The sequence below is a fragment of the Megascapheus bottae genome, chromosome 14, assembly GCF_031878675.1.
Source record: "Megascapheus bottae isolate mThoBot1 chromosome 14, mThoBot2.hap1, whole genome shotgun sequence".
Taxonomy (NCBI): Eukaryota; Metazoa; Chordata; class Mammalia; order Rodentia; family Geomyidae; genus Megascapheus; species Megascapheus bottae.
In genome coordinates this window covers 29,916,897-29,942,191 of record NC_143522.1, presented here as the reverse complement: position 1 = coordinate 29,942,191, position 25,295 = coordinate 29,916,897, and the positions used below count along the sequence as shown (strand labels likewise).

The window sequence follows — 25,295 nt, the reverse complement described above, 5'->3', positions numbered from 1 at the left end:
GCTACACTGGAAGTGTAAAAAAAAAAAAGCCAGCTCACAGTTATGCTGTGTGATTTATCATGCGTGATTTATCATGACTACTCCGCCATCCAGCCAAGGCCTATTTTTCCTTCATTTGTTTCTAAATTAATTATTGATTCAATCACTAATTATAACTTTAAAACACGGTGATTCAAAAACTCCAAGGGAGACTTAAAATCCTAGAAGTGTACCTAGAATCATGCTCAACTATGTAGATTTGTTTTATTAATTATCCTAGTTCCTATATATATACATATATATATGAATCTATCTAATACTCCCTATTCATGACTGCTTTTTCATTAGAGTTCACTGATACTTCAAACGTTTTTTCAATGTATACAGCATGTCCCCAAGTCCAGTTACCCATGCCAAACTATGGTCTGAATGTTATAACAATAACATCTCAATATTATAATCAAAATTTAAATATTTAAACATTAACCACTTAATGTCAAGATAGTAAAACTAAGATTCTAGAATACATGATTCATAAATTTTGAGTAATTGTTATGATATTGTTATAAAAGTTTTTGTTTCATTATTAGCTCGCTGCACATATAGGAAACAGCTAAGTATACTACGGTACTACTTCTACTTTTAGGCACCCTTTGGAGTCTTGACCCATTCCCCTGCCCCCCCCACCCGCAATCAGGTCACAGACCTTAGCTATTCCTTACATGACCTCTCCAGATTTCACAGCACTGTGGATCAAAAAGAATCTCTGTACCCATTTGAGTGAGTCTTCTCCAGAGAGCAAATATTTGTGAACACTGAAACTACTCAGCCATGACCCTTGCCTTTACCTTCCATTTAGGCAGTGATTTAGGAAATCAATAACAGACATCCATATTCTGTACTGTGCAAAGTAAATAACTTTACACATACTCAAATGCAGACAAAAAAACCCCACCATGAGCTGTCACTTAAACTCTTTCTACCCTTTGCAAAAAAGGTTCGCATTCGTGAGCAGTGATCTGAACAGAGCGATGCACTGTGGTTTTCTTGGTTCATACCTGGACAAAGTCTTGGTGACTCCCTTTTTCTGGCTAATTCTTTCATGGACACAGGCATGGTAATAGTTTGAGTGTGCACACACCATGAACATGCCAAATCTCCCGTGTGTTGCTGACACCCCCACAGCGCTTCGTGAACCCCAGACATGTGTGGCTACTCTCCTCACACCACATCACACTCACCCCCCCTCCTCCCGTGTCACCTGCACTTATGTATTAATTCATTTAAGTTACTAATAAAGGACTGGAAACATGGCTCTACTGATAGGTCACTTGCCTGATAAGCAGAAGAAACTGGATTGACACCCCCAGCATTAGGAGAAATAATGAAAATATGAGAATAGCAAATTTTCCAAACGCGTGTTATCACTCAGGAAAATCTCCACAAGAGTCTCGCTATCCCTCTCTGTGTCTGAACTTCTCACTGGTATTCTTTACTTCATGACCCTTGTTCATGGGCTACACCTGGATGCTCGAACTCCATATTCTAATGGATAATCATCTTAGGGTAAAAAGGCCTTGAAACCAAGCAAAGAACCATCGCTCCCATTCATCTCAGCCCTTCTAAGTAACCACAAGTGAAAAGCAGAGTGGAGCTGGGCGCGGGTGGCTCCTACATCGAACCCTAACCTCTCAGGAGGTTATTTCATTTGCATGCAAGAGATGGTAGTTATTCCAGGAGATAAAGAAACATGAAGGAAGCCTATAATACTAGCTACTCTGGAGGCTGAGATGTGAGGATAACTGGTTTGAAGCCAGCCTGGGCAAGAAAGGCTCTTATCTCCAAGGAACCACCACAAGACCAGAAGTAGCACTGTGGTTCAATTCGGTAGAGTGCTAGCCTTGAACAAGAGAGCTCAGGGACAGTGCCCAGGCCTTGAGTTCAAGCTCCATGACTGACAAAGAAAAGAAAACTTTGATCTTGAGATTAAAGCGTAACAATACAACCTATCCTTGCCTATGCCCTGTATCACCCCATCCCCAAAGTGGTAATCCTCTACTCAGTTATTTCCAAAAGTCCAGAGCTTTTCAAATACTAACAATGTGTTTTTGCCTCGGCATCTATGTTCAGAGTTAGAAATGCTTTATTCTCTTCCTTGTACTTTCATTTGAGCCTAATGAATCTGTACTTGATGTATTAGGAATAATTCTAAATCTACAAAATGAATGCAAAGACATTGTTATGATGACATTTCTCTCCAGCCATCTCCAGCAGAAGCAGCCTAATTAGTTAAGCGCTGGAATTCGGAGTTTGAAATGCACATTGTTCCTGGATGACTAAAATACCACTCAGTATTACCAATGGTCCATCACTGACGACCTTCCTCCACTTGTTCCTGTACATTTGCCGCCTAAATTATTATTTCACTGGTAACAGTAACCAAGGATTTAGGAAAAAAGCAAGATCTTTCAAAATTTGTCACATCCATCGATAGACTCATTATCAACAAGACACTATCTCTTTCATTCATCAATGGAATGCTGCACATTATGTACTAAATCCACAGTGCTGTAATACTGATAACTGAGGCTTATTAATGTAATATCTTCAAAATGTATTTAGTTATACTGTACAATGTAAGCATAGTGACAATGTATGGTGACTAAATATGGCGAATGAACATGCATCGTCTCCTGTATTCCTTTTTTTTTTTTTTTGTCATGGGGCTTGAACTCTGAATGTTTCAGCTCAAGCCAAGCGTTCTACCCTTGAGCCACTTCCAGTTTTCTGGTAGTTAATGGGAGATAAGAGTCCCATGGACTTTCATGCCCAGGCTGGCTTTGAACCGCAATATGCAGATCTCAGCCCCCTGAGTAGCTAGGATGACAGGTGTGAGCCACCAGCGGTGGTTTGCCTCATGCGTTCTTAACAGAAGATCTGTAGAGCAGTATCTACTCATCTCATTTTAAGAATAGTTCACATCAATAATTATAGCTCAAGGATTACAGCAGAACTCTCGCGTTATTCCCTCTATCTGACTGACGTGATTATTTTTTGTGCCAGTCCTGGGGCTTGAACTGGTCACTGCCCCTGACCTTTTATGCTCACACCTAGCGCTCTATCACTTGAGCCACAGATCCACTTTTTTGGGGGTGGTTAATTGAAATGTTCCTTGGACTTTCCTGCCCAGGCTAGCCTTGAACCTTCATCCTCAGATCCCTTTCCAGAGTCACTAGCGTGAGCTCGACAGCGAGGCTGTGTGATCATGTGAATGCGGTTAAGAGTGTACTGGTACAAGGAATGCGGTGGTGTCCTCGGTCACAGGGAGGCTTCCGTCAGCTCAAGGTGTGACTTCTGCTGAGAGCAGGGCAGAGAGTGGGAAAAGAAGGCAGCTCTCTCCACAGGAGTGACGGGACGCAGGGCAAACACACAGTGGTGACGCGGGTCAAAAGGAAACGTCCTCCTTCCCGTCTGTGCATCGCCTCTGCAATCATTTCTGAAGTTTCTCTCCAGTGTTAGTCTTCTACCATCTATTAAAGAATTATAAGACTTCTTTCATTGTGAGCAAGAAAGCCTCAACTTGCAATTAGACAGGAGCAAGAATCACAACTCTATCGCTGTCTGTGTCACAGTTTGAGCAAGGAACGCTACACAGGATGGATTTATTTTGTAAACGATGTGTTTTAGTAATAAATGCTATATTCTCTTCACCTCTGTCCATTTGTGCGTGCATTCAGACATCTGCCCTTGAGTCTTTCAGAAATGCTTTCTGGAAGGATCTCCTCCCACAAGGGGGAAGACGGGGGCTGCACCTGTGTTGGCCATGCGGACTTCAGGCACTGTCTCACGACGCAGAGGTCACGCAGGCAGTTGGGTACCTTCACCCCTCTCGCTTCAGGTGCATATATCAGTCTACCGATTAATTCTGAAGGCGAACATGCAGACCACAAAATACAAGACTGATAGTCATGAGGACATCACATTTCTATCTATGGGTGCATTTTATCAGAGATTAAGGATCGCAGGGCCTCAACTGTGTGTTGTTTTGTAAGAATCAGCACAGACATTTCCATTATAGATCATAATGTTTTGAAACATACGACAACCACGACTTTTTTAAATGGTCCGCCACAAGGAGAACACAGAGCTTCTCCTGTCTGACCCAGGTTTGAAGGCTGGAGAGCAGGAAGATCGGAGGCAGGCTGAGGGGCGCAGGGCGGGCGGGGACAGATGACAAAGAAGAGTACACCGCTCATTAACCCCGGCCCCATGTCTTTCATTTAGACATTTCCATGTAGGCAACTGCTACTTGGAGAATATTCATTTTCACTTGAAATGAATGACTGTGACCTTTCTCCAGCACACAATCATTGTCTGTAATTTAAACTGAGTACATGATTCTTAGACAGAAAGTTAACAGTCATGGGCCATTTACTCCTCTCTGAAATTTAGTGCATTTAATGGGTTTTCTTGCCTAATCACTTATTTTTGTCATTGGACAGTGCTCTGTCCCACTTATCTGGATGTGTTTCTGTATTTCCTCCTAGCTTCTCACTGATTCATGAGACAGAAGACAGCTCAGGTCTCGGGGTACACGACAGAGTTCTGAATTCACCACCTGTGACTCACACCTCACCATTTACCACTGCATCATTGTTGCATTTCCTCTTGACACAATCACTAATTCGCTGATGATAATTTAAAACACAATCATTCCCAGATAGCCTGCCTCTGTCTAAAGAACTATTTCACATAAGCGTTCATTCCACAATCATCACGCCCAGTTTTTCATATGGGTATAATTGAAAGTATTACTGCAAAATTAATTCCATGTGTATCATTCGTCACACTTGGCCTGAAGTGATTACATTTTACATGTTTAATAACGCAATAAATAATCTTCAACAAACTCCTGAAGCCAAAAGAACTCTAATCACCCAGGGCTTCACGAGAGCTTGCGGGATGGTACGACGGCCTGACGACCACGGAAAACCCTCAGGAACAGCCACAGAGAAGAAAGGCAGAGCCACGGATAGAAACGGACAAATTCCTCCAGAGACCCTGGCTCCTCCTCTTACCTCTCATGTTGGATAAGTAGGCCTCATCATCTGAGATTGACACACCAGCAGGGGTCACCACTGGTCCAGCTGGGGCCAGGCCCTCCTCATATTTTCCTCCCATGTTTCCTGACCATGAATTCACTGATACGGCTCTTTTAAAGCCATTAGTTCACAGAAGTTAGCTTCCTATGAAATGTATCCAGAATGAAGATCAGTTCAATGAAGAAATCTTATTTTTAATCAATAGGTCTTTATATGTGCATCATTCAGTATAAAGATCCTGCTTATTCATAAATAGGTATTAGTAAGAGCAGGATTCCTGATTATGTATCATGCAATTGAAAATACAATGACTGATGCCAAACACCTCACACGGACCATACAAAAAGTGTAAGAGTCACACGTGGATTACCAGGCAGGAACCTGGAGCTCACAGGGTCACTGCAAAAATCACAGGACAGTAAGACCATGAAACACGACAACAATTCGGGAAATACTGATGTAATCTTTACCTGAGAATTTTGTTTCTTGTGTCTTAAAAAAATAAATTGCCATGTGCCCAGAACAAAAACATTGTCTCAGATGTATTCTACCTAAGCCAAGGAGAAAAGTCAGGAAACACTTATTTCAAATTTGACTTGTGTTTTCATAATTCATCAGTAAACTTTCTTGACATCACTTTCTAAAAATGAAACTTCATTCATTGATTGATGGATGCTTCCATTGATTAAGCGAAACACAGAAGCCAAACACTGAGCAGAGGAGTGTCCTGGGATGTGTGCCTTCCCCCACGGAAAGGGATGGACATCCAGGTTTGGACAGGTTTCCGGTTGTCACAGTTTTGCTCCTACCTACATGTGTTTTGGTGAAGGGAAGGATAACAGAAATACGTAATTCACCAAACCCTAAAAACATGATACTTGACATCTGTAACATCTGTGCGGATAAGAGTCAGTTCGTCCATTCTGTGTGTGCCTCTCATGCATGTGTGGGTGGGGACAGCAGGAGTGCTCTTGTCCGCACTGTCCTGGAGGCCTGGGCTCTACCACTTGAGCCCTTGCTCTGCTTGTGACTTTTTGGAGATTAGAGTCTTAGGGACTCTCCTGCCGAGGCTTGGTCCAAGTGTGGTCCTCAGATCTCAGCTTCCTGAGTAGCTGGGGCTACAGGTGTGAGCACCACACCCTGCCTTTTCCACATTTAACTTTGTCTCTATCCACAGGGTCATTAAGTGCCATAATGGTCCATGTTAAGTCAAGCTATACTTGACGTTCTTTTTTATTTGCTTCAATTAATTATGCAAAGGTATTCTGCTATGATGTATCTACAGATGTAAGTTTACCTCCTCTATTCTACTTTCTTTCTTTCCTAAAATTTATTTATTCTCTTTAAGTACTTGTACAAGAGAATTTAACAGGTCAGTTTACAAGTACATTCCCCCTTTTTTCCAAGTCACGGGACTTGAACTCAGGGACTGAGCACTGTCCCTGGACCCTCTCAAGGCTAGAACTCTACCACTTCAGCCACTGCACCATTTCTGGCTTTTTCTATGTGTGTAGTGCCAAGGAATAGAACCTGGGTCTTTGTGTATGCTAGGCAGGCACTCTACCACTAGGCCAAACTTCCGGCCCTCTACTTTTCTTAAATCTTCTGCCTTCTCCTCTTGTAACAGTATTTAGTGGATTCCTTACCATATATTTTGTGTACTGTATTATAATTTTATGTATATTATAAATTGTTTGAAGTATATATAAATATATAAAAATATCACATTTCCCAACTTCTTCTCCTTCTCATATTGCCATCTGTTTTGGAGCATTGATTATTGAACATGGAAACACATAAATCACAGCATGCAAGAATAATGGGTGTTAAGATCCTGAGCATGCACGCACAGAGCCAATTAGGCAGAGACTAAATACCTCCACCATTGCCCTTAGTTTTTCATTTAAGAAACTGTCACTATAATGCTTCCAACATCTGATAATAAAATTGGGTTGTTTAGCTTTCTTGACTTGATATTAAGATTCCACTAAAACCTTTCAAAACTGACTCCAACAGAGATAAGAACATTGGCTGTTACCCAGTCTGTCCAAGGCCCTACCAAGGGCCAATCAGGAAGTGTGGGTCCACTCAGGGTCCATTCTGAGGGACAGAGAAGAGACCGGCTGACAGGAAGAAGAGACCAGCCGCTGTTGAGAACATGTTTACCTTCCCATCTTTTAAAATAAACAGATTCAAACCTCCCTCAGACCCATAGCAGAAATATCTAGAATAATTTATAATGACTATGTCACTCATATCTCCTTGGACTCTGTGTTCAATACACAAATGAGATTTCTGGCCTTGCTTTGTAATTTCATAATTGGATAGTGCTTTGCTTCTTCACCCATCTGATCTGTGTGTATGTGTGTGTGTGTGTGTGCGTGCGTGCGTGTGTGTGCGTGCACGTACATGTGAGCCCATGCATGTGTGCTGATACGGAGGCTTGAACTCATCAGGCAGGGTCTTGCATTATTGCTTGTTTATTGTTTCCTGTTTTTCCTCAAGGCAGGCACTCTACCACTTAAGCCACAGTTGCCTTTCTGGATTTTTGCTGGTTGACTGGAGATATGAGTCTCATAGGCTTTTCTACCTCCGTTGGCTTCAAACTGGGATCCTTAGAGCTTAGCTTCCCGAGTACCCAGGATCATAGACGTGAGCCAGCGGTATAGTATTCATGTTCTTCATTTGCAGATTAACTCAGTCTTAATAATAGCATGAAATCCATGAACAGAAAATTGAGATTTTATTGGCGAGGATCTCAGGATGCTAAATGTATTCACCAACTACACTCCTCTAACAGCAATGTCATCTCTGACCAAGTATTAGTCCTCATTTATGTATCATCTGATAACTTACTAGTAGACATTAAAATCAAGCACAAAAATCCAAGAGAACGCCTCAATGTTCCTCATCGGAATAAAGAATCTTCTCACATAAATAATGAATCGTGGTTTAGCACGCATCCTTAATTTAATATGCACTTCCTATTGATTTCATTTGGCATCAGTTATAGTAGGCCTCAATTTATTAAGCTTTGCAGTTTTTAATAATGCAATAAATAACCAGCCAAACCTCCACAGGATGGAGAATTCTACTCACACAGGTCGCAAGCTCTAAAAGAAGTCCGATGGGTCAGCTAGCAGCCGTGGAATGTCCTATCCTGAGGAGCAAAGCACAGAGCAGTGGATTAAAAGAAAAGATGCATTCCTACCTTGACCCGCCACTTCCTCTTATCTTTCTTGTTCCAAACACCCAAACATGCAGCATTCATCACGTAACACTCACAATGCTGGTGGTGGTCGTCATTTCTCCAGGAGTGGCAGAGCCCTCGACATGCTGTCTCCCACGTTTACTGACCAGTCCATTCACCAGTTAAGATTTCTAAAAGCCCATGACGCACAAAACACCCAGCAAGAACATACCCCTCTGTGACACAGACAGGACAATGTGTATCAACCCAGCTTTCATTAATCTATCAGTGCATCTGGCATTTGTCTTCAGCATTTTATAGTCGCATTCCTAAGCATGAAGATTCTTCTTAATGTCAAATTATGGGATTCATAATGGGATTATACTTCATATACAAAAATATATATCAAAAGAAATTACCCTAAAGAAACCACCAAGGAAGGGTAGGATTTGTCACTTGGTGGTAGCTAATTTTGGTTCATTAAAAATAGTTATGAATTCTGGCCAGGAGTTTGGCCTAGTGGTTAAAGTGCCTGCCTAGCATGCATGAAGACCCGGGTTCCATTCCGTGGTACCACATACATAGAAAAAAACCCAGAAGTGGTGCTGAGGCTCAAGTGGTAGAGCTCTAGCCTTGAGAAAGTCCAAGGACAGTGCTCAGGCCCTGAGCTCAAGCCCAGGACTGGCAAAAAATATATATATAAAAAATAGTTACGAATTCAGTGCATACCGTTAAATCAACTACCCCAATAGACTATGTATTGTGGCTATTAATCATGGAGGCCTCTTTCGTAACACCATGCCATCAACAGAACGTCTTTTCCTAGCAGAATTCTTCAATCAGCTTAATGCTGGTGTTCTGATAAAATACGTTCAACGCTTGCAATTGACCAAGCACAATGACCATCATCCATCATGTCTGCCGTCCTTCGTTCGGGCGGAAAACACTTGATCAACTTATAACTGGAGTCCTTTCCTGTAATATCCTTGCAACATACTTTAGGAACAGGCAATGCCTCTCCGCCTTCATGTCTTTACAATTGGACCATCATCTGCCTGTTGGTGCTCTCATCAACAGGAACCATAGATGCCTTGCCATGAGTTTACCAGATCTGGCCACAGAGGGGATTGGGCCAGGTTCTATCTGTGCTGGACACAACACGATTGACTCCCATGCCACCCGTGTCCTCGTGGGTCTTGGACTGCCCTTTTTATGTCTCATCAAATACACTATCGATTAATACACTGGTACTGAAATGTACATAAATCTACCAAAGGAGACGCTTGACTATCACGAAGACCTATCTACATAATCATCTCCACAGGGTCCATATTTCTTTTATAAACCGAGGACCGTGCTTCACACTTGAATTCCTCAATGTAATAATATCAACGTGACAGTTAACACTGGCACGTTTCACCTTCCTTGGTGATATTTAATACTTTTTTTAATAATGGAGCAAATACCTTTTTAAAACACTCAAAATAATAACTCTGATTATTATTCACATTGATTTTCTCTCTCCTGACAGAGATGTAACCATGGAGAAAATGCATAAATCAGCTCAATGCATCCCGGCTGGGGATGACAGAGAAAATCAGATCATTAAAACCAGACAGTCTTCCCTGATTTTTGCCTGTCATCTTACCTTTAGTTAGTCATTTAGAAGGTCATCATTCAGTAGACATTTTTTGTATTTACATATTTATTTTTGTAAAGGAACAAAATGAACAACTGACAACCTTCCTTGACCTAGATAGAGACGATTATCTATTCATTAGACTTGGCCAGGAGGTTACAGCAATGGAACACCAACTTCCAAGGGGACCCCAATGTTTTTAATGTCCTCTATTATACCTCACCTCTGTACATTGACTGAATAATTCACTTATATATGCATATATCATCCCATGGATCCAACTATAAAATAGCATGAAAAATGAATATGTAAATGAAAACTAAATACAACCCTTATTACTCACACCTGTCTGACAGGATCCTTTCAAAGATGAAGAATGGGATAGATGTGCATGGCTTTAGAATCCCACACGAATTCTTCATTTGTGATGTATACACACCAGTGGTCATTGTGGATATAAGATGAAGCCTCACTTTCTCTAATTGTTTCTCCTGGGCCTGATGACTGGCTCATTAAGATTTAGAGGAATCCTTGCTACTCTGGAGGCTAAGATCTGAGGATCTCGGTTCAAAGCCAGCCTGGGTAAGAAAGGCTCTGAGACACCAATTAAGCAACAAAAAGCAGGAAATGGAGCTGTGGTTCAAGTGGTAGAGTGCTAACGTTGAGCATAAAAGGTCAGCGACACGGCCTGGGTCCCGAGTTCAAGCCCCTATTTATGGAGTAATTTGAATATTGATTAATCTATGGGATTGAACTCTCACACATGTGCATGGTTTAAACCAGGCCTCTGGGGGGGTCAAGCCTGCCCTTTTTGCTTCATTATATTTTTAGATAGGTTGTCTCTCTTTTTGCCCCTGTGGACTACAGCCGGAGATCCAAATATCTATAGCTCCACATCACAGGGATTACAGGTGGGGAATACCAAGCTCAGCCTCGCTATTCATTACCTGCCAAGTACTTCCAGTGAACCCACTCCGGAACATCCAGAGGTAGCTGACCACCATCCAAGTGGTATGCAGTTCTCAATGACACACTGACGACAGACAGGAAAGGAAAGGAGAACTCACACTGGTTCTGGAGAAATCCTTGATCGGCACCACACGTCCATCCTGAGGAAGACAGACAAATCAGAGCAAACTTCAGGTATTCTCAGTACACAGGGCTGCCCACATCTCGCATTGCCCGAGTGTTTTTCTTTCATTATCTATTAAGAAGAGGAGTAATGGGGCCAGGGGTGTGGCCTAGTGGTAGAATTCCTTGCCTAGCATACATGAAGCCCCAGTTTCTAATTCATGGCACCACATACACAGAAAAGGTCGGAAGTGGTGCTACGGCTCAAGTAATAGAGCACTAGCCTTGAGAAAGCCCAAAGACAGTGCTTAGGCCCTGAGTTCAAGCCCCAGGCCAGAAGAAGAGGAGGAAGAGGAGGAGGAGGAGGAGGAGGAGGAGGACGAGGACGAGGAGGATGAGGAGGATGAGGAGGACGAGGAGGACGGGGAAGAGTAGGAGGCAGAGGAGGAAGAAAAGGAAGAGGAGGAAGAGGAAGAAGAGGAAGGTGAAGGGTAGGAGGAGGAGGAAGAAGAAGAAGAAGACGAAGAGGAAGAGGAGGAAAAGGAGGAGGAAGAGGAGGAAATAATGTTGGACGTGGCACAGACTGAGAACTTCACAGCTGTCTCAAATTGAACACTGCGTACTCCTTTTTCTCACTTCTTTATGTAATAATCATACATTTGGTTCCTTTTTTATAATAACAGAATCAAAATAAATGAGCCACAGAACTCTAGGGATGGGACCTTTGTGCATAACTAATGAGTTTAGAAGAAGAGTTCCCACAAAGATCCCCCAGCAGACGGCTCGGGGGACTCAAATCGGAGTCTCTGAAATGACTTATTCATCAGGCATGACCCCGGACATGAGTCAGCACGCCTGCTCAAGATTTTACCTCCGTTCTTCATTTCTCTATTTATTGATTTGTTCATTTCCAACATACCGATGCTAATAAATACAAGTGAATAACAGGCATAAATATCTGTAAGTACTGTCAAAAGAGCAATTACGCTCAGCAAAATATTATTCATTAATCAATCTCAGTATTATAAATATTGAATAAAGAACACAGATGTCATATTAATCCCATAATGGCCTATACTTGAGTTCTGGTAATAAATGTGTTTCTTTAAAAAAAAATTCAGTGAATACTCAAAGACGCCACTCATACTGAGACAAGTGCCTCGGGTTGGGTATCACTCAAAGAGACCCTGACCATGGCAAAACGCTAAGTATGCTCATTTATTGAATAATAAAATATTGGCATATTCTTTGCATCATGGCACACCTTTGAAATTGGATATATAAATTTAGTCATTTATGTATTTATTACTGTGTGCTAGAATTTATTCTCTTATCAGCAACTCCAAGGAAGAATTCTCTTGCCTGGCTTCTCCCTTGCCCATTTGCCCCGGGTGACCCATTTATTTATTAGCCATGGATAGACCCCATAACTTCCAAGGCATATTAATAATAATTCTGGCCTTATACAACATGTGTTCATGCGTGGATATGCGTCATTCACCACCTTTACACAGTGCCCTGTGTGTTTAATCTTTCATTTATTGATTTTGAATAATGAAATCAAAATCTATAAAACACCAAAGGCTGGGGAGAGTATCCGTCGCTATCTCACCATCTGTCAAGCTTGCTTTTAATCAGCTCCAGGGGCCACACATTTGGTCAAAAACCACAGTTCCAAATGCATTCCCCTCACTGATCTGTCTTAGCCTTTCCTTCTAGAACTGGTATATTTTTTCTAAATGCAACATGAATTTACCCTTAGAACTCCAACACTGAAAAATACTTACATCCCGTACGTGTGGTTTTATCTTGTCAGAAACATTTAGAGGTCACCTAAAATAAAATTTTAAATATTGAATAAAATTAATTGTGAACTTTACTTCCTTGTCTATTAAACGGCTTGGTTTTATTTGATCTTACATATGTATATAATCGATTCCTTTTTTTGTTTTCTCTTTTCTTTTTTCTTCGCCATTCCTGGGGCTTGAACTCAGGGCCTGAGCATTGTCGTAAGCTTTTTTACTCAAGGTGCTCTGCCACTTGATCCATAGCTCCACTTCTGTCTGGTTTTCTGGAGGTCCATCAGAGACAGAGTCTCCTAGACTTTCCTGTTCAGGCTGGCTTTGAACTATGATCCTCAGCTCTCAGCCTCCTGAGTAGCTAGGGTTCCAGGTGTGAGCCACCAGCGCCTGCCTTTCATTCTCACATTTTGATATGCACAGTGCATTCTTTTGAAAACTCTTATGAAGAACAAGATGGAGGGAATTCTGTCAGACTTTAAGACCCTAAACTTACAAGTAAATCAGAGAGCCTGGTTTTTCTAGAACATTTAAATCAACTCCAGTGAGTACAATGTGCACGATATAAAATGCCCGCTCTGGACTGTATGCCTGGCACCGTGGCATAATCAAGATATGTGCATGTATATGCACATGGGAGTCCTCTTTTGAACAACTTCCAAGCTAAAAACATGAATACCAAAAGATGGGAGTTGAGCTATGAGAGGAGGGCTGAGGACAAGGAAAGCAAGGTTGGTAAAGAGAGGCAGGTTGGGAGAATGTAGTCATAATATTCCAGGTGAAATACTGAAGGACTGGGGGAGATGGGGGAGAACGGTGAAAGAATGACAATGTTCTCATAAATGAACATGCTGAACTGAAAGCCTTTATACAACTACTTAAATAAAATAAGAGCACAAATAAAACTGGTTCTGAAAGATCAAGGTATCTTCTCTGTTGGATCATATTATTCAATTCCTACTTATTTAAAATTTTAAATGAAGCCAGGTGCGGTGGCTCACGCCTGTGTGTGTGTGTGTGTGTGTGTGTGTGTGTGTGTGTGTGTGTGTGTGTGAGAGAGAGAGAGAGAGAGAGAGAGAGAGAGAGAGAGAAAGAGAGACAAAGAGAGAGAGACAGAGAGACAGAGACAGAGAGACAGAGACAGAGAAAGAGACAGAGACAGAGACAGAGAAAGAGACAGAGACAGAGAGAGACAGAGAAAGAGATAGACAGAGAGACAGAGAGACAGAGAAAGACAAACAGAGAGACAGAGACAGAGAAAGAGATAGACAGAGAGACAGAGAGACAGAGACCGTCTTGGGTCTTGATCTCAGAGGGCCTACATGCTGCGCGAGCTTATTTACCCAAGGCTAACATTCTAGCACTTAAGCCATAGCTCCATTCTGGATTTTTGGTGGTTAACTGTAGATAGCAGTCTGGTCTGACTTTGAACTATGATCCGCAGGTCTCAGGCTCCTGCCTGAGTAGCCTGTAAGGCTGAGTTTTCAATACCTGCATTTAAATACTTATCAATATATTTAGTCAGTAACTACCTGTCATGTTAAACAGGGAAGCAATCTAAAATGGAGTCATGTGAAGCGAGGAAAATCAGTGAAATGTTGTGATCTTTTTCTTTTTAAAAAGGAGTTCCACTGTAAAACAACAAACTCACTCCTAACACATTCAAAATACAGCCTCATTCAAAATTCAGAAGTAGCACCAGCTCAAATTACACTTATTTCTGCTCCCTATTTTTTAACCTAAACTCTACTTTTTTCTAATTTGCCAGAGGAGGAAACCAATACGAACATGGCATCTCGTGAGGATTTATGGGTCCATGCCTGTGCTGGCTGGTGCTGTAAGCCACAGGCATGGCCTGATCTGTTCAAAGACAATCATGTTGAAGGCTTAAATAATGCATGTGCTCCCGCAGATAGGTTCAAAATGAGACTGTACTTGAACCAACTTATCTACCAATTCGCAATACTTACGTTTATTGACTCACTCATCATAAAATTAATACTCCTGAACGTCCCAGCAAAGCACAACAAGTTCTTTGAGTGTTTCTAGTATCTGTCAATAGGCTCATTTTCAGAAGAGTGAGTTGAGTTGGGTTTTTATTTATAATGTACTATAAAAATATGAATGAACCCCTCTATTCAGAATTGATTTCATTCATATCAGGTCATTATGCACAATCATATTTTGGTTTTGATTATACATTCTGATAAAATGAGCAAATAAACCATGTGTGCTTTTTCTCCAAGATGGTAACAGTGTATTTAACCATCTAAGGGGTCTGTAGAAACTATGAAGCTGTGAATGTTTAAATTGCTGTCAGCCTAGATACCTGAAATCTTCCCATAAAAACGCGGAATAGGGGCCGGGAGTTTGGCCTAGTGGTAGAGTGCTTGCCTAGCATGCACAAAGACCCAGGTTCAATTCCTTGGTACCACATATATAGAAAAAAGCTGTAAGTGGTGCTGAGGCTCAAGTGGTAGAGCTCTAGCCTTGAGAAAGTCCAAGGACAGTGCTGACCCTGAGCTTAAGCCCAGGAAGAGCAAAAAATAAAAAATAAAAACGCAGAATAATCTAATCCTTCATTTACAACAGATAATTCCAATCTTTAGTTTACAACTGATTCTCATATTTAGATTTGATATAAGTATAAAATTTTACCAAACTTTTGTTGTCATGGGGCTTGAATTGGATTTTAAGAACTAAGTTAACTGCCTCTTGATTGATATGTTCGTGTAAGTTCTGGTCCTGGGGCTTGAATTCAGGGCCTAAGCTTTTTAGCTCAAGACTGGTGCACAACTACTTGAACCACACCTCCAGTTTTGTTTTTTTGGTGATTAATTGGAGATAACAGTCTCACAGACTTTTCTCCCCTGACTAACTTTGAATCACGATCTTCAGATCTCAGCCTGTTGAGTAGCTAGGATGATAGTACCAGCCATGCAGTTTATTTTAATAAATAGAATTAGACTTCATTCAATGTGCTATAAAAGCTTTTCATGATCTAGCCACTATTTGCATTTTCTGAGCATCCATGAAAGAATCAACAACCTCAAGCTGGGAGTGAGGGCCATGCCTTATATGAAAACTCACATGTTCCTGGGAAAAGGGAAGCCACCATCGCAGCAGGAAAACTGACCACCTGTGGGCATCAACTTGGTGGAGAACTGAGGAGACACTAAAACAACCAAGAGCATGAATTTGCTTGAATACATACAAAAGAATCCAGTCATTAAAAACATGGGTGAATGCTACAGTTCTTACGCAAACATTTTTTATTGTATTCCTTAAATAATTCATTTCACATAAAATAGTAAATATTCTTAAATCTTCCAGCTACATTAAATGTAAAGAACACAGTGTTACTCTACCTGGTCTCCTAACCCACAATGATCTCTCCATTTTAATTTACATTAATACCACGTTTCCCTTGCTAAATATACAGGTATACTTTATGCTTTTCCCTTTTTGTGTTCCCGGGGCTTGCACTCAGGTCCTAGGCACTGTCCCTGAGCCTCTTTGTGCTCCCTATCAGTTGAGCCACAGCACCACTTCTAGCATTTTCTAACTAGTTTATTAGATTTATGAGTCTCATGGACTTTGTTGCCCCAGCTGGCTTGAACCAAGATGCTCAGATCTCAGCCTCCTGAGTAGCTAAGATTATAGGTCTGAGCCATCGGCACCTGGCGCCCCTTTTCACTTTCCTATGTTGACTTCTCCTGGCATTATCATATTTGAACATTCATGAGCACAAAAACAAGATCATTGTGATTCCTTCCAATAGACTTGAGATGGACATGCATGTTGGAGCCGTCTGTGACAGCAGCAGGGTAGCACGCCTTGTGTCCACATGGGTCACTCATAATGAAAACAAACGTCTGTGGACAAGTGTTGAAAGCTGCTGTGGTCCTCCTCTGTCACTGCACACACCGACACAGCCCGGAATCTACTCACCTTCATATTTCCTGTCCATTTCACACCCATCATGCAGACATGGCCATTCTTTTTTTAATTATGCCTAGTGTTTTCCAAATACACTATGACAGCATCATATTTCACATTTTCATCTTCATAGTTTTCTATGTATTTACACCAACAGTTAATTTCCTTGGTGTATTTTTGATAGACAAATCAGAATAAAGATAATATATATAATAATATAAAATACATGGCCCGGAGCCTCATAGGAGAGTGCTCACCTAGCATGCACAAAGCCCTGGGTTCTATTCCTCTGCACCACATAAACAGAAAAAACCAGAAATGGCACTGTGGCTCAAGTGACAGAGTGCTATCCATGAGAAAAGTGTCTGAGCACAGTGCCCAGGCCTGAGTTCAAGCCCAAGGACGGCAAATATAATGTAATATATATATATTACAAAAACCAGAGTGCACATCCATAAGGTCACTTCCAGCAGAGGCAATAGATGATATTTGTTTCTATATTGAACCACAAGGACTCAAGACATTATTCTTCATCAATGACTCATACAAATAGTCACTGCTCATTGGCCCAGACTTCAGATGGGAACTTACTTCTAATCTCCATGTGATTGTTTATTCATTAGTTTATCCTTTCACCAGTATGAATTTATAAACTATAAATTACAATAAGCACAGAATCAAACACTGGGTATAGCTCCAATTGTGTATACTAATAGGTGTCATGTTGCATCATCAGTGCCGTCAATAGGGTAATGAGTACAATGCTGACCCCTCTCACCCTCATCACTGCTGGTTTTTCACAATGACTATCCATAAAGAGAAAGAAGATCCCTCAAATAAAAGCACAATTTTTATGACTTACCTTGTCTCCTTCTTCGTAATGACAGGGAATGAACGCGGCTTCTATGTATCCATTGTACAGAATACAACGTTGAGTAGTTAATTAAAACAAATTCAAAGCCTGATCTCTGTTGACCTTTCTGACTCAGTCATTGAAGCAGTTAGCAATTTTTCATGAATTTTTATCTACAGTTAATCATGACAAAGCAACAAGTAAAGGTGTAGCTCAAGTGACTAGACTTCAGCGAAAAATATAAGGATGAGTGTAACGGCCTCAAATTCAAGCCTAATGCAAGCACCCAAAAAAAGAAGAATGAGAAAAGAGAAGATGGGAAAACAGAGGAGGAGAGGGAAGGGGAGCAGAACAAGAGCAGTGAAAATGACCCATGTCCACAGATGCGTCTCATGGTCATGTGTCTTTTCCACTAGGTGGATCTATAACTGTTTCACAGTCCTTGCAATTTATCATGATCCATAGCTAGTCTTTATGTATAACGATGATCTGAAGAAAAAATTCCGAAGAGTACTTACGTGGGGTCGTCCAGTTCAGAGGGTCAGCTCCACACCCCCAAATCCACTGAGGAAGGCTCAAGTTAGCTCCAAAGCATCCCTTTAAGACACACGAGACAATGACTGAATAAAAAGATGACATCGTTTCTAAGCCGTTCATCTCCTCAGCTGTTCAGGTGTTTATTAATTTCATAATATAAGCCGACACCTAAATATATAAGTCAAAATAAACATCTTTGTCTAAGTGTATATGTGTCTACATGATCCACACTGACAAAATTGTGTCTTCTATATCATCACTTATAGGCTGGAGAGGAAGAACAGACCCCGTTCATCTATTTATTTCTTCATATAAATCAGTGTAGGGCTTAAACAAATAGTATTGCGTGGTTGAAAAGATTTTCTTCATTCTACCGTCTGTCTGCCTATATGAACCTATCCTTCCTGTTCTGTTTCATCTGTCTCTGTCTACCTGACTGTCTGTCTACCATCTCCTCTGTCTGTCTATCCATCATATCTATGTATGAATGTATCTATCTATCCACGTTTCACTGCTCTACCTATATTTCTATGTATTAGCTCTCACCTGTTTGGAGATCTATCATCTACCAATGTATCTATATTTACTTCTTGATTGGACTACAAATAACCAGTGTTCATTGATAAAATGAAATTCATGAATACTAAATCAAGACTCTTGTCTATTACTATAATCCATCCAAAGACTTATGCAGAACGCGGTGTTTCATTTTGTATTGGGCTTCCTGCTCCCAAACCTAGAGTACTCATTCCTCGGGCGTCATTCCCCTTCCGCCAATCGCCCGGGTGCAGCACTTCCTTCATTCTCATCTGAAGATTTTTATTGACTGATCTGCTGGTTCACAAGTAACAAATAACTCGAGGAAAATGTTTGTGTCATCACCAACATTTGCTTTGAGAAGAACGTGCCTGCCAGTGATTCTTCTTTCATTACTCATCTTTATTACTGCAAAGATCGTGCAAGCAACAGTGTAATAATACATGCCTCTTCACTGGACTATGGTTGGCTTGTAAAACTTATGTTTCCTACTAATTTTAAATGTTACAATGAATACCATAAAAATAAAAGACATCCAAACCGAGATGAGAGAGCGTGGACGGACGGCGTACTAAACGTCCTCACGTGAAGAAGCAGCCACAGATGCCGCACGCAGGGCAGAATGCTTATGGTCATTCACGCATGTTCATTCTATAACATTAAAAGGAAACAAACGCAAGGTTAAGACCTGTGCTACTTTCGTTCATTAAGGTATCTGGGTATTGATAGGAGAAAATATTTAAGCTTTCCCGTATACACACCTAAACCAATTTACTCATCTATTGTAAGAGAATCAAAACTGCTCAACACCACCACACCTAAGTGATTTGCAATGTGCATTTCACAAGTGCAGACACATATTCACCTGCCATGACCGAGCATGATCAAGGGACCTACCGGTTTCATTTGTATTCTTACCTACCCATGTTCAGTAAATAACTTATCAACTATCTGAGATTAATTAAGAAGCTATGAAATAAGACCTGAATAATTTGTCAATGCTCCTCACCACCACTTCTTATTTGTTACAACATGGTTCTTATATTAATTACTCTCCAAGTTCCATACATGGATTGACCAATAAAATACTACAGATAAATTCTGTATTCATCTTACATTCTTTTGTTCCTCTCTCATAGATTTAAATAGAGAATATATAACCATAAAAATTCACATGATTTCCACATACCAAACTTGAAGCACAGAGTCAACTGTGTATCTGTGAGCAAGTCAGCTATCCTTTCAATTGTCCGTTCTGAAGGATACGAAGCATAGCAGTTCATTAAAAAAATTAGGGTCTCATATCCATCAAATCCAGATTTCAATGCTGAATTCACTCTGCTTATTTTTTGACACTTCTTTTTCCCTTCACATCTGTCTATTACAGATTGAGTTGCTGCACTTTGTATTTTTTTCCTTAATCATTCTCAATGTGGTAAACATAAAAAAATACGTTTCAGGCCCACCACACTTTTATCACTGCTAAATACATGGATTTTTAGAATGAATCTCATAAATGAACCACTTGGATTCAACAAGAGTGACTGTGACTCCCTATGGAATCACAGACACACTCCACACAAGTATGAAGATATACCTATATGTATGTGTGTGCGTGTATGTTCATATCACAACTATAATTCAGAGTTACACTCTCTGCCTATGATTTTCACAAAATGCTGACATTTGACCTCGGAAGCCACATGCCTACTTTAGCTTTTTGTTAGATATCTGAAGAGAAGACACGTAACAATTTGTAGGCCTGGCTGTTTATGCACACACACACATATATATATATATATATATATATATATATAGTGGGTCACGGGGCTTGAACTCGGCCTGGGCCCTGTCCCTGAGCTCTTCATCTTAAGGCTACCACCTTACCCATGAGCAAAGCCCCAGTTCCCATTTTCTAGGAGCTAGTTGGACATTAGGCTCTCCAGTCCCTTTGTGGCCCAGACTGGCTTTGAACCTTGATCCTCAGATCTCAGCCCTCTGAATAGCTAGGATTACAACAACTTTGGACTAGATAAAGTATCTTTATTAATATTGGGACCCTGTTTGAGCATACTCACACTTCATCTCAAAACTCCCGATCAACCGGAAATGGGCCAGGAAGCATACGTTCTGAGAACACAAAACACAAGAGTATCGATATTATGTATGCTCGCCAAGGATGTTACCGCATTCCCAATATTTCCTCTTGAGGGACTAAACCCTCTGCGTAGGACCGCAACACTCAGGAGACCCGGGGTCTTCACTTTGGCAGCCACCTTGCTAAGACTGTCATTAATGTCACCATTGTTCACGCATGTTTTTTTTCTGTATTTATGCCAATGCAAGAGGATGATCCAATTATAAACGTAAAATGAGATTTCAGAAACATGGTGACCAAAAGAAATGCTGCCGTGTTCCTGATTGCTGGCCCTAGGAACAAGGATTTCTTCTGTGGACCTCAGATTTGAAGACTTGCAGTCATCGATTCGAGACTCATACACTTTTGTTTTCTTCACCGGCCCAGCTTCAGCCCTCCCTGCCCCATTCATGTTCATGAATCAACAGTGCTTTATAGGCACGCAAACTGCTTGACCAGGACAAGAACCATCCTTCCCAAGCCACCCACACCAAGACAGGCATGGCGACTCTACTCACAGTTATCTTGCAGCTCCTGACACAGCCCTTGCAGGAGACAGGCCACGGATCAGCTTGGTGGCTGGGGGGGTTGGGGTGGGGAGGAATCCATCCTGAGAACAGAGCAAAAGACATCAGGAGAAGACTTCAAGGCTGCCCATGTATATTTGAATCATTCAGCAATAAATCCCTGGAAGGATGTTTTTTGGAGAAGTCAAGCAACATGGAATGTGCCCTGAACCTCACAAACAGTGAGGTCATTCCTAAAAATCGCGTGCCTCAGTACTCTGTATAATTACATGATGTGTACCCAACTTATCCTAACGTGTTCACATGATTGGGTAACAGTGTACTCACTCATGCCAATATGAACGCAGAAGTAGGATCTGACAACACCAAGAACGGTTGCACGCTCCACCACTGCTCACCCCTGCCTGACCACCAGAGGCATCACCTGGTGCCTTATGGAGGGCACCTCAAACTTCCAGGGCTGGAAGTCTCCCCACTCATACCTCACAACCCACCTGTGGCTATCCCTGATCCAATCAGGCCCTCTGAGCCCGTCCCTCTGTTCTTTCCCATGTGTGCTCAGGGAGTGATCGTGGGTCACCATTTCTCTAAGAACACTTCTACTGTTAGGAAGAACTAGAATTAAGATTCACTGGACGTTAAGTGGGATCATTCCAGTAGCCCTCTTGCCACCTTGAGGCTATCTGAACATTACTAGTGGGAGTTTGGGGCATATGAATCCTAGGACTGCATGGAAATGGTGTGTTTCTGTTTTACCTCTAATAGATACTTTGGAATAGATAAAGTATCTTTATTAATATTGGGACCCTGTTTGAGCATACTCACACTTGCATCTCAAAACCCCGATCACCGGAAATGGGCCAGGACGCATATGTTCTGAGAACACAAAACACAAGAGTATTCGATACTATGTATGCTCGTCAAGGATTTTACCGCATTCCTAATATTTCCTCTTGAGTGACTAAACCCTCTGCGTAGGACCGCAACACTTAGGAGACCCGGGGTCTTCACTTTGGCAGCCACCTTGCTAAGACTGTCATTAATGTCACCATTGTTCACGCATGTTTTTTTTTTCCTGTATTTATGTCAATGCAAAAGGATGATCCAATTATAAACGTAAAACGAGATTTCAGAAACATGGTGACCAAAAGAAATGCTGCCGTGTTCCTGATTGCTGGCCCTAGGAACAAGGATTTCTTCTGTGGACCTCAGATTTGAAGACTTGCAGTCATCGATTCGAGACTCATACACTTTTGCTTTCTTCACCGGCCCAGCTTCAGCCCTCCCTGCTCCTACATGTATTTACGGACTAATTGCTCACAGCTCCAACAAGGTTTCAGTCATTATGGACGTCAAGGCTAATGAGAAGTTCCTTCGACGTCATCGTTCCATACAGGATCTTTGGAAACACTGAAACCATTTTTTTTCCTTTGTCAATTGGACTAAAAAATACTCATTAAAGGGTGCAGTATATCATCATATTCTCATGGAGCCTTAATTGGTCTCCCTTGGCCTTTGCAATTATTTTCCTAATGCAGTGACTAGCCTCGTATGAATTCCCAAACCAAGACAAGAACTTGGACTCTACTCACATGGATGCCTTGGCTGGTAACACATCAGAGCAACCGAGAGAGGGAGGAATGCTCAAGTCAGCTAAGTAGCATCCATTCTGAGAATACAAAGCAGAACACATGGGAACACACTGGTCAGTTGACATGGTCTCCTGCATTCCTATTTATTCTAGATATCAGTGAGGAAGTCTCTGGGGGGACATCTGTTCCAAACAAAATGCAGGTCTAACAAGAGCCCCAGGTAGTGCTCTATCCTTGAGACAGGGTAGGATTCTCCAAGCTTTCGGTGTGGACCTCGGATTTCTATGTGTACAGCCATGAATGTAGGACTCAGACACCCCCAGTGGTCATCATGGGTCCCGTATTGGACCTCCTCGTCCTCCTCAACCTCCCCGGCTGCTTCCTGTCCGCTGTGCATTTGAAGAGGACTATGAAGTCAGTGCGGATCGCAGGGAAAAGTGAGAACCCTACAGGTCGTTTGGAGCTGTGGACAGGCTGTCCCGCGTTCTCACTGTGCCTCTTTCCAGGCCCAGTTATAACTGCACAAGTTGATTGTTCAACAGTGCTTTAGGGTCTTGGAAATTTGTCCCTGACCGCTCCACTGGTTGGCCAGGATAGAACCATCCTTCCCAAGCCACTCACGCCAAAACAAGCACTGCAAGTCTACTCACAGTTATCTTGCAGGAGACAGGCCACGGATCAGCTGGGGGGCGGAGGGGAGGAATCCACCCTGAGAACAGAGCAAAAGACATCAGGAGAAGACTTAGAGGCTGCCCATGTATATCTGAATCAATTTCTTCATCAGTCATTCAGGAATAATTCTCTGGAAGTATGACTCGCTTCGCTAAGGTAACAAATTTGAGCATACTCACACTTGCATCTCAAAACTCCCGATCACCGGAAATGGGCCAGGAAGTATACGTTCTGAGAACACAAAACACAAGAGTATTCGATACTATGTATGCTCGTCAAGGATGTTACCGCATTCCCAATATTTCCTCTTGAGGGACTAAACCCTCTGTGTAGGACCGCAACACTCAGGAGACCCGGGGTCTTCACTTTGGCAGCCACCTTGCTCAAGATTGTCATCAATGTCACCATTGTTCACGCATGTTTTTTTTTCCTGTATTTATGTCAATGCAAAAGGATGATCCAATTATAAACGTAAAACGAGATTTCAGAAACATGGTGACCAAAAGAAATGCTGCCGTGTTCCTGATTGCTGGCCCTAGGAACAAGGATTTCTTCTGTGGACCTCAGATTTGAAGACTTGCAGTCATCGATTCGAGACTCATACACTTTTGTTTTCTTCACCGGCCCAGCTTCAGCCCTCCCTGCCCCATTCACGTTCATGAATCAACAGTGCTTAATAGGCACGCAAACTGCTTGGCCAGGACAAGAACCATCCTTCCCAAGCCATCCACACCAAGACAGGCATGGCGACTCTACTCACAGTTATCTTGCAGCTCCTGACACAGCCCTTGCAGGAGACAGGCCACAGATCCCTGGGGGGCGGGGATCCATCCTGAGAACAGAGCAAAAGACATCAGGAGAAGACTTAGAGGCTATCTACATATACTTGGAACACGTCTTTCACCAGTGATTCAAGAAGGAAAACCATCATGGTATGTCTTCCAGAAAAATCAAGCAGCGTGGAACCTGGACTGAACCTAACAGCATGTCATGCTTTGGGACAATATACTGCCACCGGATCTTAGGATCAGCTGGCTGTTCTAACATACGTGAACACCAAGGACCTGATCGTCGAGGGTCATTCCTAACATCGGCCCTAGAAGGTGTCCTCGGGCTACTGCACGGGTGGGTGCCTCACACCTCTGGAGTTGTGGTTATCATTCATGTCTCACAACCCACCTCTGAGCCTCACTGGTTCAAGTCACGCCTTTCTCTCTGCAAAATTCCACATGCATTTAGGGAATCATTCTTCATTTCACTAAGGATAGTTCTGTTGTTACCGGGAATTGGTAATTATGATTATTATAATAATATATGTTTTCTTTCCACAGTTATCACCTCTTTAACGTGGGGCCTTCTCAATTTTGCTAACTATTAATTAAGCATCATAGTCCTTCAGGACAGTGCCATCTCATCTGGTATTATTTATATTTGTATAATGACTTTTTAATTGATCAAATTATAAAAATGCTGAGAAAAATAAGATAAACATGAGGGAATCCCTGTGGCCCACCATTTGTTGCCTAATCCGTGTCTATCTGCCTTGTGTTTTCTGCTGTGGATCTCAGACTTCAGAGCCATGGTTATGAGTGGGATCTTTTCCACCAAGAGCCTCCTTGTCTTCTCATCGACAGTGTTCGCCGGCCTCCCTGAATTCTGTTTTCAGCATTACTGAGCCATCTTTTTAAAAACTACTCAAAACCCAAAGCTTTCTCAGACAC

General features: G+C 41.8%; 1 non-coding gene across 1 annotated transcript; it reads right to left on the bottom strand.

The window, feature by feature from the left end:
- Nucleotides 1–23,169: 23,169 nt before the first annotated feature.
- LOC150054923 (small nucleolar RNA SNORD113/SNORD114 family) lies at nucleotides 23,170–23,242 on the bottom strand. Its single transcript, XR_016537715.1, has one exon. It is a non-coding gene; the product is annotated as a small nucleolar RNA SNORD113/SNORD114 family (small nucleolar RNA).
- Nucleotides 23,243–25,295: the final 2,053 nt, after the last annotated feature.